The sequence below is a fragment of the Lonchura striata genome, chromosome 3 (assembly GCF_050655825.1).
Source record: "Lonchura striata isolate lonStrDom1 chromosome 3, ASM5065582v1, whole genome shotgun sequence".
In the NCBI taxonomy this organism is placed as follows: Eukaryota; Metazoa; Chordata; class Aves; order Passeriformes; family Estrildidae; genus Lonchura; species Lonchura striata.
Genome location: NC_140705.1, coordinates 83,735,328 through 83,757,409, shown reverse-complemented (window position 1 = coordinate 83,757,409; position 22,082 = coordinate 83,735,328). Strand labels below are relative to the sequence as shown.

Genomic DNA, 22,082 nt, shown 5'->3' with positions numbered 1-22,082 from the left:
TAGTCTTCCAAAGAATTTAAACCTAGTACATATGTGTGTGGGCTGCTTTGGCTGTTCTCTGCTGTAACTTGTATGAATAGTCTTACAATTTCAAAAAGAAAAAAAAACAAGGGGAGGGGGAAGCTGGGGAGGAAGGAGGGAGGAGGTTATTCAGTGATGTGAATGTGGTGTACAGATGTGTGTTCTATTATGCCATGTAATAGTTGTATTTTTGGGGTTTACCAAGACAAATCTTACTGAAAATCGTAGTACCAGAGAAATACTGACCATTTCTAGGCCTTGCAGAGAAGCAGTGACTTCCTCAGGATGAGGTGGGAGCAGCTACAGCAAAACTAGTGTGAAATACTTTCACCAATATCAATTGACTGTTCTGGCCAGAGTATCTAGACTGATAATGGCTTGTGCTGTGACATGGATTAGGCTTCCTCAAAGATCACTGTGGAGGCTTTTTCCTTTTGGTTCCAGAAAGTTAATCTATGCTTTCTTCTTCTGTTTTCCACTCCACATTAAGTGTAATGGGCACTGGAGGGAGTTCTGACATACTTGTGGAGGTAGATGATGAAGTATAGAGGAGGCTGAGAGGCAACTCTGCAAATCCAGTCATCAAAGCTACCTCTTGTCAGTAGTCAAAGGCAAAATGCAGTTTAACTTTATTTGGACTAGACAGCCCTTACTGGGAAAAATTCTGTTTGCTTTTTTTCATCATTGACCACCTTAGAGGAGCTGAGCTTGCAAGTATTAAGGCAGCCAGTCCTGTATGCTCCTTTCTTTAAAGTATTGATTTTTAATTTTTTTTTTTTTACTGCCATCTCTTTATTCTCTGTCTATAATCTTCTTTCTCGCAAGTACTTAATGTGTTCATTTCGGTCATCGAGAGCCACTTCTTTCCTCTTCCCTTTGAGATTTCTGTCTGTACCTCATCCTGTTCTTCTGTAACCTTGTATTGTCATCGTCATTTACAGCTCAGAGAACAAAGAAATTCAAAACGCTGCAACTACATCCCTCATCTGTGTAACCACACAATATTTTGATTTATCTCACCTCCCTTTTGATTTCTTTAGTTGTAGTGGATTCGTATCATATGCAGGACTGAGGATTCGAGTTTACTTTCAGGAGAAAAAAAATTTCCCCCTCTTTTTTCTCCTAGCTGTTCTTTTATAGAATTATGAGTATCTAGTAGAATTTAAAAATGCTTTGCAAGTTTTTAGGGTAACCTTTCCTCTATCTATTTTTATAAATAAGATAGATTTACTGGAAAATGTTGCTCATTCTCTGCTGCAGCAGCAATGATTATACACTAGAAAAGACTGAAAGCATTAATCCAGAACAAAAAAGTGGTTTGAAAGCAGAGTGGTCATGCTGCAGGCAATGCCTTACCTTCTGCTGCTGTTTTGCAAACAACAGAGAAAGCAGGGCAGTAATAGCATTTGTCTTATTTAATATTTTAGAATATGTAAATGTAGCAGAGATTATCAGGTGTTCTAAACATGAACAATATACTTTACCAGCATTTTAAGAGATGGCTCTTGTAACATATTTTTAATTGTCATCTTGCACTCTAGTAATTTAAAATCCAACTAATAAGTGACAAGACTGATACTCTAAACTGCTTTAAAATATCAGTGTAATTTTAATTTCCATGTGAAAACTGTAGTAGATTTTCAGGATTAACTCCCAAATGCTGTAATTTGGTCATGAAGTTTACAAATCTAGGTGAATAAAAGCAGAAGGAGTAACTACCCCAACAAATAAATCTTGCAGTTCTGTATATTTATGTTGAAGAATTTCCAATAAATAAAAATAGTAATTTTTCTCTTCTGATTTTGAAAATAGAAATCTGACTATACTATTTAGTAAAAGCAAAACAACAAATAATAATAATGTATTTTGCCTCAGATTTTTATCCATCACTTAGATACTAATAATATCAGCAAATACTGTTGATGGTTGCTTCTTAACACATTTGTTTCTCCTTTGTATGCAGCTACAAATAGCAGTGGTCGTTTTGCAGCACAATCCCACAAAGTGCATTCTGACCTAATTTTCTAGCTGCTGTTATTCTGGATCTTCAGAAAATTTCTTGTATTAAAATGATTTTGGCTAAACTTGGAACATAACATTTGCATTTTAAAAATGAGGTATTTTGATATTTGAGAAGGTATCACTGTCCATACACTATCCAGGGACAGCATGACAGGCCCTGATACAACTGTTTTGTGAAAAAAACAATACTGAAATGACCAATCAGAATTTCTTTTGGAGCAAAAATATTTTGGCAATCATAATAGTTGCTCTCCTGAAAGTGAACAAGAAAAATGTTTTAGTGCCATTCCTACCTCTGTGTGAATTTGTGCTGCAAATGAATATAGTCCAAAATTAAATAAGCAAATTTCTAAGAAAGAGATTACTTTAAGTTCCAGTCATTAAACAGGGTATGGAATCAGTCTTTTTAGTGTAATGGAAGTATCCAGCCCTTCTGGTGTGTTTTTACTCAGTGAAATATGGCATTAAAAGAAGTAGATGTCCATTCTAAATGATACAGTTGTCGCATGCTGCTGAGGCAAACTTGAACTGAAAGATGTACAGTTTGCAGGACTGAGGTGACACATTGAGTCCAGCTGGAGTTGGTCATCATATGTATCTTCATGGATATGAATCTTGCAGAAATTCTTGTCTGTTACGTAGCAGAGTCCATTTTTATAAATTTTCGACCTCAAAGCAAGCTGTCTTATTAAATTCTTCAAATTCCCATTCTGTAGATTTGTGTTGATAGTAGAAATTAGCAGATAGCAGAAAGTACAAAATGTCTTATAAGGCAGCTGTAAAGGTAGAAACTAGCCAAGAATAAAAATAATATGAAGCAAAACTAAAAGGTTTCTATCTTTTGGTTTTGGTTTTGGGTTTTTTTTCAGTGCACCACTCTGTATAATTTGAATATATTCCAGATGAAGGAAAATTCAAAGCCAAATGAATTGGGTAACTGTATGTATAAAGTTGGTTCATTCTTTCCTTAATCTGTTTTCAAACTGAATTTCCAGGTGTGCATTTTCACCTCTATGCTTAGTCCAGTTCTGTAAATGCAGATCCACTTTCTCACAAGCTCTTTTCTATTCCAACTTGAAGAGTAAGAAGAAAAAGAGAAGAACCTTCCTAGATCTATTATTGTTTGAACATATATACGAATAAGTATTATTTTCCCAAGCTGCCATGGGTCAGGATTTCATCAGGCTGTTTAAGCTTTCACTGAACTTAATTGACAACTCTTATAGTTACAAGGTTCAATTATGGCTTTACTTTTCTGCATCTGCTCTTCTCATAAAACAAGCATTTGATTGTAATGCAGCTATTTAGAGGATTGCTTCTGTGGACAGCCAGTGTCTAAAATGGGAGGCATTTAATGAAATATAGTTTAGCTATTTTCCTTGTATGTTTCCTATTGAAGACCTTCAAGCAGGAGAACAAAATCCTAGGCAATTTCTTTCCTTCTTTTCAAGATAAACCAGACATGCCTTTACTTTTTATCAAGTGGTTAAAGAAAAAAAAAAGCATTTGGACTGTAGTTTACAGGAAATATAAGGCTCTTTAAAAATCTATTTAATAAAATGTAAATTTAGAAGCTTCTAATAAGTTTCTTTCCAAACATTTTTCTAAAGTTCAGCAGATAGAATTTGGGGCTATGAATTTTCTCTCAGATCTTGTGGTTACGGTTTATATTATTAATTTTAATTTTTGCTGTAATGTGTGTGATCAATGTCCAATCTGTATAACATTAACAATAATGATACATTTAACGCAAATCTCTCTGAGGCTTTTTGTTTTGGAGGTGACACTGTTAGACATATTTCAACTGTATTTTTGCTAGCTAAAGTTAAAAAGAAGAGCCTACAGGACTGGCAGTTTGGGGCAGATGTGTGTCTATTCCTTAGGCATCAGTGGTTGTAAGTTAACTATAAAAATGTTGCAACCATCTGTGTAACAAGACGGCAGAGATCTGCTCTCGCCTGTTACTATAAATAAGAAGGAGATTTGTTTGACTTCATAGACATTGGATTTATAAAGACTCTATGTGTCAAATTGGAACTACGTGCCATGTTGCTGAGATGTGTCTGCAGCCAACTACCTGGGGTGTCTTCCCCTTCAGACATTCTAGTGCGGTGCAGCAACTGTGCAGAAATGTCTGTATAGCACAACATGTGACAAATTATATTTGTTTTCTACCTATGGCAAATGTATGATTCTTATGGATAAGCTTATCTGGAAGGATAGCTAAAATGGATCTTTAAACAGACCACTCGAGTGAAAATGTGATAACCAGTTTGGCAAGGATTTTAAAGGCTATTTTTTTGTTTTTTGGGTTTTTTTTTCGTTGTTGTTTCTTTGTTTTGTTACTAAGTGGTAGTGTATGCAAGATCATGTATGCTTGAGAGAGCACATACCTGTGGGAATTGAGACATATCTAGAGAGAATACACCAGCATTTTCAAATACCTGCTATGTAAAATCACAATAGCTAGTTTGTCACTATTACACTACTGAATAGAAATCTTGGATTTGGCAAATCTTCAGTAGAACTACTAATTAAAATTTATTCTTGATAACTGGAGCAATCAAGTTACATTTGAAATTTTGCATTTTCTCTTTAAAACTGATTTACTTTTTTGTGTGTATGTGTGTTTACAAGACACAATGACGGATGGACAAATTTAGGTTATATCATTACCTGAAAGCCCTTTATTTTCTTTCAGTTCATTCTCAGTTAAATACATTATCTTTCTTATTCTACCAATAGATTAGTATATTTTTTAAAGTGACAATGAGGTAATTGTTCCTATATTTTATTAGGATCTGTTCAATCATCTGATCAATCATCTGTTTAGCAATGCAATCATAGATTAAAACTGCATTATATTGTGGCTTTTTAGTTTAAAGTGCATTAATTTTTAAATTGAAAATAGAGATTAACATAGGTAGTGTCCGTAGAACCTTTGATATTAAAGATATAGAGATACTCACATTGTCTCAATGTCTAAAGAGCAGTGTGCTGCACTTTTTCCTGAGCATCATGCCCACTTCTCTTTGGCGTGGTTTTGCTGTAACAGGATGGCTGTAGCAATTGGAGATCTATAAATTGTTTGTGCAGCCCTTCACTCAAGGAGTTTGTAAAACGCTCTGTGGTCAGCATGTGTCAGCACTGCAGTGCAGACAGATAAAACTCTCAGCTCTGTCCAGACCTTGGGGTTGTCACTATTGCTCAATTATTTTATTAATATTTAATAGACTCATATTTTAGACTGAGAAATGTATACTCCAGAGACCTGCTATTAGGAAATAATTAATGGCTAGTGTGTAAGCACTTATACACATATGTAAGTTGCAAATCCTACCAGAGTCTGAATGTGTATTTGGCTTCTGCTTAATATTGGGGTGTTTGCTCAGTTCAAATTCTCTGGAATAGAAATTGGATGTTCAGAATCTCTCCCTCTCTATTCCTCTGTTGTTCACCATTTGTCTGTTTACTATATATCTTTTTAATTGTTTTTTCCTTTTCTCAGTTTAAATAGGTGTCCATATATAGTGTGGTATAAATACATCTATTATTTATGCTTTTATATGTATAATATTCCCATTCAAAATAGGTAATAAAATGCTTACATTTATAAGACCCCAAACACTGTTTTTAAAGATTTATTCCCCAACTACCTAAACAGTAGACATACAAAGCAAAAATTTCCTTAGTTGTTAGAAAAATTGAAGAAGTATACAAAGAGTGAAATACAAGACTTTCATAAAATGCTGCAAAATTGTGTGCCAGTAAGTTCTCAGCTTTAAAAAGCAAATAAGAAGCAGAGGGGAATATCCTACCAAATTTCCGGAGAGATATTTAGGGAACTTAAAAATATTCTGTAAGATGTATTCGAGGTCACAGAGTGCTGTGTTAATCTGTTTCCAAATGTGTGTATTTAAAATATATGTACCTATGTATTTAGTTTATGCACACATATATTTCTTTGAGAATTGAGCCCCTCTGAGGGCCTCACCATTCCAATTTGGACAGCTTATTCCTCTGATCTTTTCATTGGGTTCCTTCTTACTTTTGGTCTGAATTAATCTCTGTTTCATTTGTACCTACTTGTCTTTGAGCCTACAAATAATTGTAGACAATGGCTGTGTCTATTCAGTCCTATCTCTGCTTATAAGTAAACCCTTCCTCCTTGTTCTTCTTTTGGCAATGAGCTCTTCATCACCTTAGTGTTCTGATAGTTGATCTTTTTTAAATATGGGCAGTCAGAATTGTCTTGGGTCTTGGATGGGGACATTTAAATATATTTGTATATATAAAATCAATATATTTACTAGAAATTCCTTGACTAATGAGTCCTACAGTCATGTTTGCCTTTTTGACAGCTGCACTAAGAAATGCATCCACAACATCTTTCTCCAAAGTAAATTCAAGTTTTCAGCAGAGACTTTTGCTATGAACTAGGAAAGCATTGAGTATATAGTGTAAGACTTTCATACTGTGTCTGCTGTTTCAATCTTCTGAGTCATCTATTTCTTTCTGTGTAGTATCCCAGACTTTCTCAAACCTGATAACAGCTCTTAAATTTATCAGCCCATTCCTTCTTTGTGCTGAGTCATAATTCAAAATATTCAAAAATCTGTTTAAATGTGAAGAAATTCTCTGAGAATTCTTCTTGCCTTTCAATTGTTCCTGTTGGCTGTGTTCTTTGTTTCAGTCAGTTACTTGTCAACAACTTAAAATTCCTGATGGGTGTGATATTTAATGTTTTGCTAAAGTTAATGTTGATAAGATTTATTGCATTTCCTTTACCAAAAAATGAACTGTCAAGAGTTTAGGGTTCATGTTTTGTTCATGACCAAACCCACTTCATCTAGTTTACATTTCAGTTTCTCATATTCCAATTACCTCTCCATGTCCTTATATATTCCTTTTGTTTCTGAATTTGTGGCAGCCTTTTTTTGCATTTGAGGTCATGTTAATGGCCTAATAATTATCTGAATTACGTTCTTTAAGGATTAGTTAATGCTGCACTTGATTTAATTACATAACAATACAGTCAATATGAGGAAAAAGGTGTTGGGGGGAAGTCCCAGTGTGTCTGTTCAATTTGCACATCAAGACTGCTCGCCACCACAGTTTTAATCTTTGAGGAACTGGAAGATTACATCGAAAGTTGTATTGGTCCATGTCTCAAAGAAAAGCTAGGTGGGAAAATAGCCAGGTTTGCTTGTTCCTGTGCTGAACAGCTACTAGCTCTCTGACTTACACCCCCTCTGCAAGAGTCTGGTAATTGTCCATTTCTGAGGGTATCTTTTACCCTACTACTTTAATGTCTTCTGCCTTCTCCAAAACATAAAGAGGGATAGTTCATATTCATTCCATCATGAACCGAGTCAAAGCCTACGGCTCTCTAATAGTAAGCTTGTGTTCTTGTGTTCTTGTCTACTAGGAATGTAAAATGCCCTGAAATATGTGTGATATAAAACAGCACAACATAAGGTTCCAGGCTGTTCTTGTTACTTTCTGTTGTCAGCACAGTTGTTGGTTTTCAAAATTAAATGTTAATTTAGCATTAACGAAGCATTCTTGATTCCTCTAAAATGGAGGTGGATAAAGGTGATGTCTTTGACAGCTCAGCCCAGACTCTCCTTGATTCGGCAAGATCTAGAAATTATATTACTATGCAGATCATAACTGACATTGAAAAAGATGTGCATAACTGGACAGAAATGCACCCATTGTTTTCCAGGGGAACCCCATTTTATTCTACATTTGCTACATGCCTGCAAGAGTTTTCATTTTGGATAGGGGTTGCTTCTGGTAGTGATACATGATTGTATTATTCCACCAATTTATCCCTTCACCATCAGTATATATCTTCTTTGAAACACTTTGCCTTCAGTGCGTGGTAGTAACAGCTCTGGTCCAAAGTGGTAGTTATGGACCAGTCTTCCTCACCACTGTCCCCAGAGATGTGAAATAAGAAGTGAACAAGCTGGGTCAATGTGTTCCTTTGCTGTCTTGAGCAGAACTGCTATGTTTCTAGAAACATAGCTGTTTAATGGCAAGAGAAAGCACCAATAAACATATGTGTCTTGTTCATTCAAGTTAGCTTGATTTTATTTAAGTTACATGCTCAAATGTACCCAGAATTACAAAATTAATGTTTCTACCTTTCCAAAAAGGTAATAGCCTTTACAATGTAGTATAAACTCTGGACGACAGCCCTAACTATCCATGTTCCTCCTAAAATATTTAACAATCTTTAATAGTTCATTTTTTTTTTACTATCTAAAAAATTAAATTGTTGAAGTCCCTGACTGTTATACTCACCTTTGTTTCTTTCTTCCATATTGTTTTCCACCTACATTTTTAAAGTCCATTTTCTATACTGTATTTTTGTGATATACTTATGGTGTGTCAGAAAAAATCATAAAAAAACAACCAAACAAAACAACCCACCCAAACCCTTTTCAAATAGCCACTGTGAGACTACCACTATACAGTAGTTCAGCAGCAAATACCTAGCTGGGATATTTGACTGTAATTAGTATTTTCCTATTAAGCTTCCAGTGAACTCACAATTACAGTAAAATTTAACTATTAACCCATGTGGCAAATTACTTTAAGTGGTAGCAGATTTCTTTCTAGCTTTGATCGCTCTGTATGATTCTGAGATTTTCATACAAAGGCTATTTAAAACCCTCCATTCCCATATAGTGAAGAACTGAAAATGAAGACAGATGAGTAACATTTAAAGAGCTTTGCAAGTGTGTCATGAAAATTTACCAGCTTTGTAACAAAATCTATTCATCTGCCTCCTTTCAAGGTTATTGTAAGAGAAGGAGACACAAACTAATGATAATTTATGTTTTAATATCATAAGTGATGGAGTTTTGCAAGGTTATTGGAAGACTGCTTTTTCCAATAACTTCAGTGTTTTGATTGCTTCTGCAGGATCCAATACTTTTCCTCTGGAAGTTGATCTAACTGTGGATACTCTCTTTTTCCATATATAAATCTAACATGTTCTTAAATCTCTTTAGCCTTTGTTTCTTAAATCTGTTTAGGCCTTGATGTGTCTTGTGCCACTAGTTCCATGCCAATTTTGCACTTGAAGATGGGATATTTTCTTATGCTGTTTTTTTCCATCTTTCACTAAGTGTTTAGTTTATGCAGTATGACACCAGGGACCAATTTTTTCCAGTGTTTTTGTCAGATGAAATACAGATAGAACTTTATTTTGCCTATTTCTTTTCTGACTTAAACTTCCAGAGCTCCAGTGACATTCATTATTAGTTTCTGAGTGCACTCTGAAAAAAATGCCATCCTAAAATAAATTAAATACTAAAAAATAACTGTGTTTATTAAGCCTTCTGATAATGCTAATTGGTAGTCAGATAGTAACAGGCACTGGGCTAGTTTCAAGAAATGCGATCTCAAATGTGTTATCCATCAATTGCTAATAGAAAAAGTTTTAGTGAAATAGAGATTATGGAAGTGTCTAAAAGGAAGGACAGTATGATATGACCTACTTAGCATCTGTTTTTCTAGGGTACTGCAGACGGCGTTTTGTGTGCTTCTCAGCAGGGCTTCTCAGGTTGGTTCTGGAATTAAGTAGTGATGATGGGAAATATGAAATAAGTGGAAAAGGATAATAAGATTATTCTGTGTTGTTTAACTTATTCTTTGTCAACTCTAAAGTCATGTATGGAGAGGAAGAAAGGAGAAATTACATTTTTAACATTTTCAATGTTCTTTTTAACCTCAGAGACCTGGATTCCGCCTTCAGTTATACAAATGGAAGTGGATCCTTGTCCCAAACATATCTCATTACTTGGGGCCTGATACTGAATGGTCTTTAGAATTCTGATTTGATTTGAGTCAACATTGCTAAATAGTTTCAGGTCTCCAGTTTCAAAATGTTGTCTCAGTGCAATGGCTGAAATGCCAGTTAACTTTCTTGGCTTATGTAAAACGCTGTAATTTTTTTGAGTGCTGCACTAGCTCTTCCCATACTACCAGAGATATAACCTTAGTTTTAGCTATGTGACTTGCATGTAGTCAAGAAAGGGTTTTGGGGGCTTTTGGGTTGTTTTGTTTGGCTTTTTTCCCTAATGTTTTGATCATTTGAGTGGCTGCCCTTTTTTATATATATATATATTTTTTTTAAATACATATGCATATATATAGATACACACAATTTCAGAACAAAAAAAATTGTCTGTAAATTGATACCAAACATAGACAATTGCACAGAATAAATGTTTGGGAACGCATGACTTAAGAACATTTTAACTTTTACTACTGTGAAGGCTGTTATAATCTTTTGTGCCTTGTCATGCATGTGTTAGTTGATGCAAATACTTGTGCTTCTCCAATAAGTTTTATGAATAAAATGCACAAACAAGCTGAGCAGAGACATATGTGTCATTGGGAAAGGACTTTCATAGGCTGGGCAGAAATGGACTTTCTGCATCAGCTTCCTGTAATGTTAACCCATGTCAATAAAATCCACAGGAAATGTGTCTAGCATTTTGTCCTTTTTAAATTTCCATTTTTAATAGCAAGAAGACACTCCAGGCAGTGCATTTCTGAGGGATTATTAAATTTCTGGGGTGGCTGAAGTCACTCACCCTTCAGCCTTGTTCCTTGCAACACACCCGAGGCGAGCAATAATCCCCAGCAAGGCACTGCCTGTCTTATCTTATTGCTTAATTATTATACCTATTTAATGGTGCTTAGAACATTGTCAGCTGTTGAGAAAAGGTAATTATCACTAGTCAAATGAAAAACACTTTTTTGGCTGCCTTACGGATACACATTTTACTGGTACCTTGATACATAATGAAGCCTGATAGCAAAACTTTTGCTTGTCTCTTCTTCAAGCCACAGCTGTTTCCCTGCTAAATTCATCCCATCTGTCTCCCCTTCCGTAAGGCTGTAGGCAGTATAGCATAAGTACAGAAGCAGTTCAGTGCTATTTTGGATAAACATAGCTGAAATTTGAATCTTTGCCATTTGCAATGCACACATTTTGTTTTACTGCTGTAAAGAGAGCTGTCAAAATAAAAACTACATGGATAATTTACTGAAATGCAGTCAAATAAAGGGATGATCAAAGGGAAAAGATGAAGATATAATATAGGGTCACTCTTACATTCATGGTCTATTCTGAATTAATTTAATTGTTGACCTCTTGACATTGCTGGGTGCAGAGGAATTGGTAATGAATAACAAAAGTAGAAGCCACTGAATTAGAATAGGACTTGAAGTCCAAGCTTCATGTCAGAATGGGTAATCGTAGCAGTCAATTATTTGTGATAGCACCTTGTTGAACTCTCTGACCAATGCATAGTTCTTTGCTCATTTTGTTAAGGAGTAGATAATTGTAATATAACTTGGAAATTAAATCCATCATTTCTATATGTGGCACTGTCTCTGAACATAAAAGGACACCACAACAATCACAATGAGGCAACAGTCATTACACCTCTTACTCTTTGCAGTTGTGATTGACATGGAAAAAAATATATTAAATCTGAGTACTTCATTGGGTTTGTTGTTCTAAAATGGATTTATGGTCATTAATCCAACGATTGTGTTTGAAATTCCAGGTTTTCTAGAAGAGAAGATCCAAGTGACAGTAAGGTCTGTTTGACTCAGATAAAATGAGTACAGTGCAACATAAAATATTTGAGATTTTTTTCAGGCAAAACCCTTTTGAAAAAATTCCTGTATTCTACTTCTTGGACATATTTTCCTTTCTCTGTGTTAGTGTGTTCTATGTGGTCAATCCCAGAGAAGGATTATGACTGGTAAATGCTTGTCTGTTGTAGGAGAATCTTGGAAGCAATTTCTAGGTTATCCCCGATGTGTATTTGGGATAGTTACATGTTCTGTGGAAGTTAGTTCTTGAAGGCTTGTGTTTCCAAATCTGTATTGCCTTAGGCAAAGGTGAACAAAGCCATGTTTGTCCTAACCTAGAAGATGCTCTTGTTGACAAAGAAAGAAGCAGATGATGAACTTAATAGTAGTGAAAAATGAAATTATCTAAATATTATCTCAATATTGATCTAAATGTTATGAGCATGAAGTTCCTTTGAGGAAAAGTACTTTTTGGAATTCACTACTTCTGAAATACTGTTCTGTACCGAGGCAGAGAAAGGGGAAAAAAGGATGCTAAGTCACTAGCTGCTTCTGTATTTACAGAACTGTTTTTAAAATGTATCAAAAGAAACAAAGTGGTTTTTATTCTTACTAAGAAAGGTACTGCAACATGTAAAGCTCACACAGTAGTTTTCATGTAAATATGTGTAAAATAAATAGTCTGTGGCAAAGATCAAAACAGCATTAATCCTCCATATTAAAGGAAATGTAGGAATTTCTCTACAGACACTAAATTGAATTATTCAAAGATTTTGAAATACTATTTTTGGTTTTGTTCTGTAATATGAACATAAATAATGCTGTTATAATAAGTGAAACTGAATGTTGATAGTTATTCCTGTAACTGATCCAGGAGCTGATAACACAACTACTGCACCAGAACCGGTACCTTCATGTATAGGTTTAAATGAAGAAGGGCTCCATTATTTTTTAATGGAAGCCCAGTTCTTCAAAGACTCCATCAAATGTAAAGGCTCCTCACCCTCTGATCAAAAATGTGGTTGCATTGACTTCTCTGAGGTCACATAAGTATTGCAGTAAACATATAGCTACTAGGTCTTAGAACAATTGCTTTTATAGTAAATATATTGTGGCAATTCCTTAAAGTTCTATTAATGTCTGATCTGATATTTTAAAAATAGTGTCTTATGGCTTGGTCATCCAATTTTTATAACATACATCTGATGGAACATGTATGTTTACAAAAGTAGTTTTTCAACAAACTTTAGCTATTTTTTCCCCCACTCTTCAAAAGGAGAGATTTACCTGTTACATATTGGAAATGGTCAGTTCCTGTTAAAATCATGTAGGTAGCTGCTGTAAGTTGAAGTGGGAGACCTGTACCCTCATGAATAACAGTTTTGACAGATCCACTGCATTTTTCCCAAACATGATTTTAAAACTGCAAGTAGGCGAAGAAAATCAGGTTATTATGAAGAGTTTTACCCTCTTGTTGCACAGCTGAGATTTCAGGTTGGAGAAGTGTGCAACATGAAGAGCAAAACAAGTTATAGTGACTGTCTTTGCAGTGTGCAAAGTATTAAGAAAGTTGTCAATATTATGCTTTTCTCATATTTGTTAAATTAATTTTTTGCATTCCAGAGTACCTTGCCATAAGTATGTGCATTTGTTAAAGATGTGATCAAAACTCCAAGATTATGTGAATTCCTGTTGATCCTTCATCTGCACTGTTGAGTGTTCCCCCACTGCTGGGACTGTTTATGGTGATCTGGATCTAATAAGGGTTCTTTTTTCAAACTTAGCACTTAAATTCTTATTCGGTTTTTGTCTGCCCATCTTTTTACTTACATTCAAGATTTTTTTCTTCTGTTTGATTTTTTAGATCAGACAGTATGCCTTATATTTCCACTCATTCCTTCTGCAGGTTAGTGTAAGGACAAAAGAAAAAGAAGGAATGGGTTAGAGAGTTCACATACTCTACCAGACAAAAAAACCATCAAGTAACATGGAACAAGATAAAAACTTCAAAGACAAAATATGAAAAATATTCTTAGAGTGCTATTTTGTATTCTTTTCCCTTTACCATTTCATGCTTTTCTTATGTTCAATGTAATTTTAGGTATTCCAACAGTATATGTGGAGGGAATATTTTCTGGAAAAGTCATGAAGATTTCTGGATCTTCTGAAAAAATATATATTGTGGATGTACACAGTGAACAAAAACCTTCACTTGTTCAAAATTTTTCATGCAATTTACTTGTTTGCTCAGTTGTCTTGTGAGTTATATGTTCAGAACTGAAAGCCAGTATTACTTTTTCTCTATCTTACTGTCTGCTCCCACTTCTAACTGCCTCTGTTTTGGCAAATTTTAAACTTAGTTGTTGTTATAATTAATACTAATATTGTGATTAGATATAATCTGCAATTTCGACAATTCATAAGTAATTTTTTTATACCATCATGGCATAAACTGACCAGTACCATCTTTATGGTACGTAAATGTTTTTCATTTTTTAGCCTAGGTTCTCTCAAACAGACAATTGTAACATCTCTTAGAAGTGCTGGCAGGTCGTTTATACAAAACTAAAATCATTTTTATACAGCAATAGTGAGCTCTGTTTTTTTTGGGTCAGGTGCTTTTGTTTGGGGTTTTTTCTATTAATAGTGCAAGGGAAAAGCTTACCCTGTATTACTGTGTTCAAATGCTTCCCTCTGAGCTGTTCTTCACTGAATTGTCTCCAGACCCAGCACATCCTGTTTTGTTTGAGCTCCCCTGATGTACAGAAGCAGCCCCAAAGTTTTAAACAACAGGGACTATTTATACAAAAACAGAGGTTAAATTAATTTTGGTAAAAAACAGAACTGATTAGCATCCTGATAGTTAAATTCATTAGTAGAGTAACCCCAGTTGCACTTTGGTTAAAGCAGTGTAGCAAGATAAATGAGGGATCCTTCCCACGCTACTTGCTTTCCTTTTAATAATCAGTGAAACATTGGTTGCTGGAAACATCTGAATTCCTTTGGTCCCATAAACACAATAGATAACTGTGGGCTAGAATTAAAAATTAGAATTACTTGAGATGTTAGTGCTGTTTGTGTTATCATCCTAAAATTTCTGTTCCACTAAAATTTATTCTGTTCTATTTAGCTAATTTCTATTCATATTTTTAAATAGCACAGTTGGGGATTCTTTCCTTTGTAAATTTTTTGGGAAGAAATTTTTTCTAATACTTCAGTGACTTTCTGCATCAGATTTCAGGGTAATGTTACAGTCAGTAATGTTTACATCAACAAATGTAAATTCAAATTAAATCTATTATTTAAATAGCATAATGGAAACACATGGTGCTTTGTAGTCATGTAATTAAAGAAGATCTGTGCCTCCAGGAGTTTATGATCTGAAGATCAAAACCATTTCCACATGCAACAGACCTCTTCTAAATTATCGGTCTACAATTTGGGGATTTTGTCTTGCATCTATTTCAGCATAAATTTTACTTCTGAGCAGAGATTTCAACCAGACCAGTGAAGAATTGGCTGGGATGAAATTCTGAAGTTTTGTACTTGACACTTTGTGTAGGGGCAGTTTCCTCTCTAGCACAGAAAAGCTTGGTGTTTTGATGTCAATATTTATACCTCCCTGATTTAACAGCAACACTGTGAACTAAACTTTGTGAATTATACCAGTTTAGCTATGGAGGCGGGGGAAGAGGAAACTCAATTTCTTATGGTTAACAAGGAACCTAACTAGCCATACTTCTTTTTTTTTTTTTTTTTGGTTGTTGTTGTTGTTGTTGGGTTTTTTTCCCCGTTGTGAAAGTAATTTTGTGCAAAATTGCATTTGAGTTAAATTATTCACTCATCCTGGGGCAATAGCCTGTATTCACTTTCCAGCTGAGCCAACTAAAAATATGGGAAACAGACTAGCCTAGTATTCCATTGTTAACTTATATAATATGGTGTTTTGGAAATTATGATGAAGGCAACCTGGATATTTCATGGATCAATTAGTAGATTCATAAACCGAAAGCTTTGCTTGCTATTTGTAATGGTGTTTTCTCCCTTCCTTTCAAAACTGCTCACAAATTGGAGCTGTTGCTTTTATTTAAAAAGAAAAGAGGAGGACAAAGAAAAAGGGGGGAAAAAATCAAGCCTCTTTTTTCCTTTGAAGAAATCTTTGCCTGAATTGCTGGCCAAGTTCTCTCAAAAGGCTTGGACTCCTTCAAAACTTGGAATCAAGTTCAGACCCCAGATAGGTGAGGTAGAGTACTTTATTCACTTTATTTAGTTTTCTCCTGACAATATGCTACAAAGGAATCTGGGTGTAAGCACATAGGTTCTTATGGTCAAGTGTGATGGTTTGGGATTTTTTCCAATTATCATCCTAATTAGGACTCTGAATTAAAAAGAATTTTTCATTTCTTTTGGTCATGGGGAACTAAATGAAGAACGGTCTGTGACCCATGTGATTTTCAGGTACATGCAAACCTTCAAGCCCCTTTGTTGCTGTAATGACTTAAATGCAAAATTATTTCACAGCCTTAAGAGGCAACTTCTGCCTTTAACCTCCATGTCTGAGGACTTCCCTTAAATTGAGGTAATCTTAGACAGTACCTCACAGATTCACATGTTCTATTCTGTGTTCCAGCGCTTTTTTTCTCAAAGTTGTTGCTTGGGATTGCACAGCTTGGAGGTGCTGCTGTGTTTGGTTTTACTCAGTTATTTCAATCCATTAAACATGAGCTCTGGTCATCTCCCAAACCAAAGAATGCTTTGAGCTGTGGCAGCTAGCAGAGACTTCTCAGCACTTTGTTGGGAACTATGGCTGTTTTCCTCCAAGCATTGTGTTTCAATTTTACCCATGCTGTGCTACAGATCCTGACAATTCTGGATTCAGGGCATCTGTGTGGATTTAGTACTCTACTAATCTTGTCTAACATGTTCTAAGATAGAGCTGTGAAATGATTGTTTGTTATAGGCATTAATGAATGTTGGCATTTTTCTTCCAAACCTGTTTGAGCAAAGTTTTGTACCTCAGGTACAGCTGTATGTTGATCAAAGTAAAAGATTTCTCCATAATGAGCAATGGTCCATATCCTACTTCTGCATATTTGCAACTGGATTTCCACTGTACCGTTCTCTTTTTTTTTAACCTAGCTGTAACTTACTGAACCTTTGGTGTGTGGCTTCACACAAATGTTTACTACATGACAGGCTAACTTAGCAACCAAGATTTTGTTTTCTTCTTCCTTAGTGCTTTTGTCTTGTGCTGACATACTGGGTAATGTGCTGTACAAAAGGAAGTCCTAGATGACAACTAGTGTAGCACTGTTCTTGGGACCTGTATTTTTGGATCCAGACTCAGATGAAGGACTTGTGCTTAAAAACATCCTCTATATGGCAATACCAAATACCAGGTTTCCTGAATCAGGGATAATCTCATAGTTCTAATATAACACTGAAAAACTCCAAAAAATTAAAAATCCTGTATCAGTAGAGGTACCTGAATTTCAGGGTCCTTTAGGTGGAAAAATAACCAAGAAGAATAAGATACTCTAAGAGGATGTAGCATTGGAAATCCACCCCCAAAATACAGCAAAACAACTACTCCAAACTACAGAGGTTCTGTGAAAACAATAATTCTGACATCAGGCAGTTAGATAACAGACTCTGATGTGGAAAACTGCCCCAGATTCCAACATTCCTTTCAGCTGAGATTAGAAAACAATGTAGACTTAGCATGAGAAATAGTGTCTTTATATGAAGAGATTGCTCTTGTTAGGCCCATATGTGAACCACTTATCCAGATTCTCTCTACATCCGCTCACTTGTCTCCCTGTCAGCATCTGAAGAGAGATTCCCAAATGATCAAATGTACCTCTCAGACCAGAGTTTAATTTTAGAAGATTGTCTTGACCTATTAATTTTGATTATGACAATGCTGTCGTGGCAGGGACATCAGATTGCAAGTAAAATTTCAGAATCAAATGCTACAAAGCTCTAGAAATAAATGCAAGTGCAACTTGCACTAATAGGTCACAATAGTTGTATATGGTAAAATATATGTCATTATTGAATAAGAAATAATTTGTCAGGGCATGTATTGTTCATGTGCACTTGGTGTGCACACTGCAGTGTGGAGGCTGAATACTTCCAGGATCTGTGTGTGTCAGATGAGGAAGGCAAAGTTTAAGAGCCAAAAAATTGGTTCCAGAGCTGGTATTTGTAGAAACTTGGAACTTAGGTACTGCAGAGCATCTTGGACATTTTTGTAATTTATTTGCTTTCTTGTATTCAAAGAGTTAAATTAATAAAAACTGATTACATTAGAGTAGTTTGCATACCATGAAACTTGTCCAAATGTTATTTGAAGTCTTTCAGATTCCTGGTTGATTATTTATTTTTCCTTTAAGGTATATTTTCTTATATTATTCTTAAAATTAAGTGCATTAAGTCACCATCAAGAAGTAGAGATGATGCTAAAACAGGACCCACGAAATTAAAAATGCCAGTATGAGGATATGTAATCAGTGTAGTTATTCTGTGTTTTCTGTTTTAATGCTGGATGTCTAAGGGTGTTCATGTGGTTATTTAATGAAGAAATTAATTCACTTGCTAATATCCTCATTTCCCCATGTAGTCCTTTTTCAAATTGAAGCAGTTTTGCATTCAATTCCCTGTTTCTCTTTGTCTCAAAAGAGGATAAGGGTTCTGTCATTTCTACAGAATTTCTACTGTAGAAATTCTGTTGCTTCTACAGCTTAAAAATCAAGTGCCCAATAAGTGGGTGGATTATTTACAATTATTAATCAAACATTTCAGAACATGAACATGAATACAGGAAGCTTTAAAGCTATTTTTATAATCATTCTATATAATAAGAACTGTCATTTCTTTATCAACTTTAAAAAACCTCACTCTACACCCCACATTCCAAAAAGCCCCTCCCAAACAAACCCAAAAAGATCTGATAAGATATAGTAGAAGAGTCTTCATCAGACCCAGTCTGTCTCTTAAGCATTCGAAACTGCAATCCAGTAAACCTATTGGCATTTTCTACTGGAAGTCACTAATGGTTGCCATGGGTAAGCAACAGTTCAGTTACACTCTGCAGTCAAGGGAGAAGCTTTTGACATACACTGCACATTCATAATTTTCCCTTGCTTGTCAAGAGAATAAACTATATATTTCTTTTTTTTTTCTTAATGTGCAAACAATAAGAATGTGTGCAGCATTTCCATTATTTCTAGAGCAGTCAGTTTGCAGCAGGTCTTGGTGAAGATTTCGTTCATGGTACCTGTTCTTGGACAAGAAGTCATAGCACGTATACAAAGTTAATTCTCTCATATCTAAATCCAAAACCATACTTTTTGCCTAAAAAGTAAACTGCAATTCTGAAGTGTCAAATCAAATACATGTTTCACATGTGCGAAGGACTTCTGCTGGCCATACTTTCTATTTCTGAAATTCTGTTTCTGATGTTTGTACAGACTCTTATTGAAAGGAGGGCAGCACTGGATGTTGCTGGTGAGGGATTGGGATGGGGCAAGGGAGTCTGTGACAACTCTCCAAGCACACCTTCCTCTGGAACTTTGGTCCCAGATGTGCACAGACATACCAGATGTGGTCACAGACAGTTGGTTTTGACCTGACATGTTCAGGAGACACCCTGCTGGGTTGATTATTGCTTTGCTATCCAAAGCAACACAGTGGATAAAATAGGCATTTTTCAACTCTAAGTGATTCTGAGTTATTAAGAATCTTCCAAGAAAATGCAAAGACACATATAGACACTCCTCATCTAGGAAAATAAAGGAAGTAAATATGTGCAATCAGATTATTGAAAATAATTTTCTCTCCCATCTCCCACAGTTCTCTAGGACTGGGGCAAGTGGGCCAAGCCTGGGCATTAATACCTGAATTGAAAATTGGTTAATGGTGAGAAATATGTGTGAAACATAGAAGGTCTGAAGATATTAACTCAAGAGGCTGGGGAGGGGTTTTGTTGATTTTATGATATATATATATATATTTATTATTTTGGTGTCATTTCATAGTATGTAAGTTTTGAGTATTGTGCATAGAACTAACTGAAATCCTAATTTGTAGTTATAAATATTTCTTGTTACTGTAAATACCCTTTATATAGTTCTTTATTATAACTGGAAAATCAAGCCCTATCAAATTTAAATTGAGCTAAATTGCTACATCATTGAATAAATTGCCACATTTTAAATTTTGAAATACAAGTGTGTTTTGAACTTCTTAAGAAAAGAGATAAAAAATGTAATTATTGGAGGAGAGAGTGTCTTTTTGATTTTGGTTTTGTATAAAACTGTTCAAAGCAATGTTGATGAAATTTTAAATAGCCTTGAGAGAGAGAGTACTAGGGGAAAGAAAAGCACTAGCCTTAAACAAACATCTTGGAAACCTAGTATTGTCCTCAAAAATGCTGGTTTCAACCAAATCTTCAACATTGGTTTACTCTCTCTCTGAGGATAGGAGGCCATCATTTGTGTAGGAACTCTAACTCCTAAATAGCTGAGGGGAAAAACTATTTGTTCACTGTGTAGTTGAACACAAGCAATCCCATATTGTAGGGAAAACTTTTTGTGAAGGCAAAGGAACGTTCTGTGCACATTGCAATGGAAACTTGGTGCAGGGAGACTGTTGGGAGCAAATACATGTTTAGTTTCTGCTCTTCTGGAAAAGAAGATGTTCTTGCTAGAACAGATACATGTGCTGCATGTTCCTGTGCTCCACAGTGCTTCACAGATAACTACATGAACAATACATGTGAGCAGCATTTGAGGTAGAAATGTTATCTTTTATCTCTTTGATGTCTTATTTCAGTGGTGCAGAAAGTTCGAGGAAATAGTCTTTCTGAACAAAAGGTGCTGCAAATTGTCAGCAGACAGAACTACAAAATCATGCCGTCTGTCCTTAAATATTTCTATCTCTGCCTGCCCTTTGTTAACTAAGATCACAGAGTGGTCAGTGGGAGTTTTACAGGAACATTTATTTATAATTTCTAGCTTCTATTTTTTTTTTTTAATTCCAGGCTCCAAAGTGTATATTTTCTTTTCTGTTTTAGTCCATTATGTCATAAATGGGCAAATAATAACTCATCACAAACAAAATTATTTTTGCAGCCTGTCTTCCATGGTGTCTGGATTCTAAAGAGATAACCTGGATGCCTGCATGCCAGTGCAACCAGGATTTTTATGGTGTGAATAATCTTTGCTCATCACACCAAAAAAATCAGTGTGTCAGTGTATTCCTGCAGAGTCATTAGCATACAGACTCACTGTGCTTGCTTAACAAAGCATGGTTTGGTGTATTATAGTTTCCTAGTCTGCTTGTCGGATTCACCTCTGACAAAAGCAGAGATCAAATTCAATCCCTTCTTCAGTGGCACACTAATGTGGGGAATAAATCTTCGGGCATAAGGTCTGAATGGCAGTCATTTAAATAATTCAAATGCAGGGATCATTTTGCCCATGTGCCTTTCATTTCTTTGTTTTGTTTCACTGTATTTCTCACATTACTGAGAGACAAATGATCTTCTGTGACAATCTATATTTTTAAAATATCTAGAGCTAAATAATCCCTCTCCTCTTTAAATGCAGTTTAATTGGTTACATGTAAAATAATTATTTGCTCTCGCTTTTGTGGTGTGGAGGGGGGAGTTGGAGGGGAGAAGTAACATACAAGCAGATGTGCTGCTAGATCTACAGGCTTCTGCCAACCATATGGCATCTTAAAGAAAGATGGTTGGAGCGTCTGGATTAGCAGAGTCGGGATGGAAAGCCATGTGTCGTGTTGGTACAGGCAGTTGTTTTAGCTCTCTGTAAAAGGCTTCAGGAGATTGTGTAATGGAACAAATGGTACTGCAAGCCTAGTAACAGCCTTACCACTGCTGGAGAGGCAATTGGCCCCCAGGCGAGTACTGCTTCATCCTTGCTTGTTGGTTTTTTGTGAAGGATTTTTAGATCATTATTATGTGCTCTTCTTTTAGCGTACAGGAAACTTGGGAGATGTAATTCTGAACTTTATACTTGAACAAGAGCTATTGTGTGCTTAGGATTTTTTCACACTCCCATTTTTTATAATGAAAACATATAGTTCCTTTCTCTTTGAAATGAAAAGCTCGTGCCCCTCTGCAAATTTCCCGTGTTCTTCGTGAACACTTTGAGACATCAGTTCGCTGAATTTGTATTTGTTGCCAAGATTTTGGGGGAAAACTGCTCTCTCTAGGATTTGCTTAGTTAGAAAGAGTGGGGCTATTGTGCTTGTGGCTATAATGTACCAGCTTGGCATTTGTATTCTGTTTGACAAGGTTCTCTTTATGCAAACAAGGGGCCTGCTTCTATTAAAGGCAGAACTCCTTTAGTTTTTAGCAACACAGGATTGGACCTTTTCATGGGGTT

General features: G+C 35.5%; 1 protein-coding gene across 14 annotated transcripts in view; it reads left to right on the top strand.

The window, feature by feature from the left end:
* SDCCAG8 (SHH signaling and ciliogenesis regulator SDCCAG8) overlaps positions 1-22,082 on the top strand; it is a 104,322-nt gene that overhangs the window by 66,173 nt on the left and 16,067 nt on the right. The window lies entirely within an intron of this gene.